The sequence below is a fragment of the Siphateles boraxobius genome, unplaced genomic scaffold (assembly GCF_051911475.1).
Source record: "Siphateles boraxobius isolate OS27281-9 unplaced genomic scaffold, OSU_SipBor_1 2, whole genome shotgun sequence".
Lineage (NCBI taxonomy): Eukaryota > Metazoa > Chordata > Actinopteri > Cypriniformes > Leuciscidae > Siphateles > Siphateles boraxobius.
Genome location: NW_027508810.1, coordinates 17,074,460 through 17,080,459, shown reverse-complemented (window position 1 = coordinate 17,080,459; position 6,000 = coordinate 17,074,460).

Below are 6,000 nucleotides of genomic sequence, written 5' to 3'. Positions count from 1 at the left end.
CCTACCTCTGCTTCTCTGCTTCTCTGCTGACCTCCGTGTGTCTGACTGTCTGTGAGGCGCTGTATGATCTCAGGGTGACCGGGGGAGGGAGGGGGGGGGGGTCAAAAGAAACTGAAAAAAACAAAGTGTAGGCTATCTATCGTTTCAGTATTGATATAGTCTGAGCGTGTATTTCCAGCGCTCTCAAATTATAGCTATAATGAAAAGAAGTCAAGTTCGCCTTAGGGGGGAACCATAGCAACTACGCTGCTCTCATGCTTCCATATACAGCCAGACAGAATAAATGTTTAACAGTAAACATTCCCACATCTTTCAGGTTTTGTTCATTGTTAAATAACATTTATAGAACTTTGTTATAACATTATTTATAGTTTATTTGATATGCGTTCTCATGAAGTTGAGAGAAACGTTCTTTGAACGTTGTTATGTTGTTACATTTACATGACATTCTTATAACGTTGAAAGAAAAGCGTTCTTGGAACATCTATCATGTTAGGCCTACTTAACGTTAACCTTCTTGTAATCTTACAAATAAACGTTCAAAAACTGTTATATTGTGAGTAAAAATAACGAACATGTGGTAATAAAATTAGGACTTTGTATAACCTTTTAAAAAGAGAGAGAAAATCCAAGAAAATTGGACGTTAGTGTTTTAGAAATATTACAAATCACTGTTCCCACAATTTTGTCAGCTGGTTATGCGTTAGTCATTTTTGCTGCTTTATTATAGATTTACACATCACAAATACGAGTATTGTATTGGTAGTTTAGATAATTTATGTTAGTAACACTTTATTTCGATGGTCTACTTAGACATTCTACTAACAATAAGTAACTTTTCAACCCGTCAACTGTCTGCTTGAACGAGTGTTTTGCGAGTTCGTTTTGATGAACGATGAACAAATTTTTGATGAACATCTTTTTTCGAGTCATTTCGTTCGTTGAATGAACAAAATGACTCGAAAAAAGACTCGTTCAAAATTAACAAATCTTTTTTCGAGTCATTTCGTTCGTTGAATGAACAAAATGATTCAAAAAAATATTTGTTCATTTTGATGAACGAGTTCGAACAGGAGAGTCACGAACTTGCATCACAGAACAGAGCAAGGCGAGCTTTTGTGCTTATAAAACTTAAACTTGTTTTATTTATTTTTGAAATGGCCATTCGTTTCGCAAGATAAGAGCCTTTTGCGTCGTCAAGGCCCATTTGGTCTGCAATACCACTCCATAAGAGTTCTCTTTTATCAATATTTTTGTAGTCACTGTCACATTTGTCATACAGTTCCTTATGTTCCGACACCAACGGAACCAGCAGCTCTACATTTATCTTGGCTTGCATCTTCCTCGTCTTTTTCCCGGCAGTGTGTAGTACGCTACTTGGCGTATATCTTCTTCGCCGTTACGTATGTGTGCTCGGCAAGACCGTTTTGTGTTTGAGCGCCCCCAAGTTGTGTTTTAGGCCGTGTGTCCACCAAAGTGTAACTTCAGAAGCTCCAGACACGTGAGCAAAAGCGCCAATCTCATTGGTCGGATAGTTTTTGATGTGGCGCGTCAAACCCAAAAAACGAACCCGAGGCGTTTTTAAAAAAAATTACCTTTTACGTGTGGCGTTTTTGCGTCGGTGTGCACACTCACATTGGCGCCCTTTGTTTAATCACAAGCAGTGTTGGGGAAGTTACTTTTAAAAAGTAGTGTATGTTCGTTACTCGTTACTTCTTAAAAAAGTAATCAGTTACTTTACTTAGTTACCCCCTTTGGTAAGTAACTTTTTCCGTTACTTTTACGTTACTTTTATGTTGCTTGACTTTGGGCAGAACCCAATATCTGTTCCTTAATTTGTAGGCCTACATAAAATTCTACTATGAACTCTACTTATTGAAAAACTAGAAAAAAAACTAGAAAAACTAGAGGTTGAGAAAAAAATCTAGGCGATATATTTTTATTTGAATAACATTTGAAAATTCTATATAAACTGAACACCAAAGAACAATATTAACTATTAAGCGGTGGTGACGCATTCATGAAAAATGTCACAAAGAACCGGCAAAAGTAATGATTATGAATATGTCAAATGTAGCAAGGAGACATTTCATTTTTTTATTAATAAACAAGTGTTTTCTTTGTCAGTCAGTGTCGACTGCAAAGATAAAGTTGACGATGCTGACTCGCGATCTTCGCAGTTGTGAACACGCCAGAGAGAAATGCACATTTCATGCGGATTACATAAGCAGAGAGTAGTCTGTTTTCTGTCGTTTTGAATAGTTTTGTTTTAAAATACACATTTCAAGCTTTCTATATATTTCTCAGATCTTTGAGGCAAGTAGCTTAGGCTACGCTGAGTTTCGGTTTATTTATGAGACGAGCTCATTTCACGCGCCGGCACAGAGCTCCTGAGAAGTCCTGATTATATTGCCTGCTATTTACTTCTCATTTATTAAATCCAGAAAATTGATTAATGAAACATTGATTAAAATTAAGATACAATTAATACAAAACGAAATTCACTTTAAAGAAAGGCTTTCTACAAAAACAAACTTAATGAAGTGGTCAAAATCATGTCTGTCCACTCCATTTGTCTCCCGATTGCGCATCTTATGTTCTTACTCATGCTTTTCACTTTTCATATAATCAATATAGATTAAATAAAAAATAGATTATTTTATTTAATCATAAATATGAAACTAAATCGTTTTCTTTAATGACTTGGCTACAAAACGTAGGCCTATACAGAGAAATTTAATATCGGAGCGCGATTTGAGAGAACGCCGTGTTATGGCAAGCATGTGGGGGGAGAGGTACGATTTTCGAGCAATCATCGAATATTATTTTGCTTGATATGCCAATCCTTAATATGTGATGTTTAAAAAAGGAACTGCGTTTCATTACCAAATTTTCAGTAGTAACAAGTTACACTACTTTTGGCCCGGAAAAGTAGTTACGTTACTGTAACGGGTTACTTTGTAACGCGTTACACACAACACTGATCACAAGGCGTTAAATATTGCGCGCGAAATTCGTCCCGGTGTGAACAGGCCTTTAGTATAAGAATGTCTAAAGTGGACCATCAAAATAAAGTGTAACCTTGGTGTGCTATAACTAACTGTGCTATAGCTGGGACAAATTACAGCTTGATTGAAAATGAATGTCAAATAAGATTGGTGACTTCACTCCTGTAGTTAAATTAGAAAAAATATTTTCATGATTTGTTATCACAACTTTTTCTCTTTTGTCAAATCAGCTTAGATAATTAATGTGGTTCAGATCAAATATTTTGAGTTTATATGTATTAAACCAATCTCCTTCATTGTGTTAACTCAAATTTAACCAACATTAATATTTTACAGTGTAGGCTACTGAATAATCCTACCTGTCTAGTTTAGTCCTCTGTGTAAGTAGCCTAACTCCCTGTTCCTGTTAGTTTACATGGAATTCCTTAGTCATTCATGTTGATTGCTAAATGACAGTCTAGTATGATTCTCACTAAAAACACATTCCTAAAACAGCAGTAGGCCTACCTTATTAATGTCACATTATGTTCAGTTAGTTTCACTATCATGGACTTTTAGTTTGTTTTCATGTTCATCATGTATTCTGTTGTTCAGTTTTCCTTTTCCTCATTATTAGTTCATATGTGTCAGCTGTGTTCTATTAATCATCCTAATTTGTGTTTGCTATTTAAGTTGGTCACTCACATACATTCTCTGTCTGATCACCGGTATCCTATGTGTGTTACCCTGCTTGTTTGCCTTCCTTGTGGATAGTTATACTGTAATTAAATGTTGTGTTGGAACTTGATTCTTCTGTCTTCCTGAACCCTCATGTGACAGATGATTGGACTGCCCAAAATGGACAAACGGGCTGAGTTCGACGTCCAGCCATCACCAACTGCCCGGACGACGAGACCCTAAAGACCCTATTCCGCATCGGGCCACCAGCATATTGACCTGCCAGACACCACAGGGCTGGCCTGGAGGAAAACTTCATTCAGTGTCTGGAGAGCATCACGTCCCGATTCGGAACCCAGCCAGACCCAAAGCAAACTTCGGCCCAAACGATCATGAAGTCATGAGAGCACCCCGCAGATCGAGCAAAACCACACGCCATGATGAATGAGCCAGAGCTTGAGGATAAGAGGCCAGAGATAGCCATCGCCCTAGTGGAGCCTCAGTGGACTCACACAGTCGACGACACAAGGGATCGAGGGAACGGAATGTGAGGACTGGCTTATGGATTTTTATGGAGACTTGTCGGTTCCCACCCGGAACCTGAATCCTGTGGACCATGAGAATTGTCTGGACAATAATCTGCTATAGTTTGTTCAGAAGAACCACTGTTTTTGGACTGGGAGCTTTTATTTCCATTTACCTGCATAGACTGTGTCATTGTGACTGTGGCTTTAGCAAGTCTCCTCTCTCCATCACCACAATGCTCAGCCAGTCCTCCAGCCCCATCGCTATTAGATGTCTGCAGCCCTGCGCCGTCTCTGGGGATGCCCTGCCAGGATATGTCACATGTTCAGTTTCATTATGGACTTTTTAGTTTGTTTTCATGTTCACCATGTGTTCCTTTTGTTCAGTTCTCCCACTCCTCATTATTAGTTCATATGTGTCAGCTGTGTTCTATTAATCATCCTAATTTGTGTTTGCTATATAAGTTGGTCCCTCACTCAAACATTCTCTGTCCGATCACCGTAACCCTGTCTGTTTGCCTTACTTGTGGATATTTAGCATTAAACGTCATGTTGGAACTTGATTCTTCTCTCTTCCTGAAACCACATGTCTCAATTAAACTAAGGTATATTGTTACAATGCTGTCAGAGAGACACTGAAGTTACAAGATGGTTAAAAAAACAGATATCAGCATTAACATAATGCCAGAATCCAGATACTCGTAGGTCAGTGTTAACAGTTATAGCTCAAAAATAGTTAACCGAAGCTATTTAGTCTCTAATGTCAGGACATTGTTTTAGATGTGACATATCATAGAAATTGGCTGAGCTACACTGACAACAGAGGTAAGATAATAATATTATAGTGGCAGAAATGAAACCTGTCCTATTTAAAGGTGACAACTCTGTAGGTCAGCACACTAATTGAGTTCTGTGTTGTGGATTCTCTGAGGTATCTCTGCAGACTATATTAGAATAACAGATTAAGTGTGAGTGAAGAGGAGAGAGGAGGCTTGACAGGAAAGAGTGTCAATAACAAAGGCAGACTGAAATGCCAGAGTTGTGAAATGCATCCAATTTGCCTTGTGCAGCACAATATCATGAAGCACAATAATTACTTTTTTTAAACAATGTCCTAAACAAAGACCATTTCTCATTAAACAGAGATGCAGATCAAACCCCATGACTTTTTGAGCTAAGCAGAGTAAGATGAAATATGAAAACATGTGATGAAATCTGGTATGGGGAACAAACGGCTTGACTGTACATTAACCTGCTGATTAAACAGCGGCTCGGCAAATTAATAAACACTGCGGCACAAAATACTGATTTCAGTTGAAAATATTTTATAACTGTACCTGTATATTATTTTAAATCTTCTGTTAAAAATAATAGGCAATTGCAATGTACAACGCAATCACCCAAACAGCAAAATGAGCATTGCAATAATATTAAAGTAGGCTAATATTAAAACCAGGTTACACTACAAACTATTCTACTTAGAAGACATTCTACAAACTATAAGTAACTTTGCAACTACATTTCGACTGACTCTCATTGAGTATTAGTAAACTGTTGGGTTAGGTTTAGAAGAATAGGTTGTCATGTCGGCCTTATTGCAAAGTTACTTATAGTTAGTAGAATGTCTAAAGTGGACAATTGAAATAACATGTTACCTAATGTAGAAATCTTCTGATGTTTCACTATAATCGAAATAAAAGTGCAAGATGGCAGCAGTTGAGTTTTTATGAATGAGCTGCGTGCGAAATCAGGTATACTGTCAGTGTAGGTACTACTTTGGTGAAGAACTTTAAAACATCTAAACTTTAGTG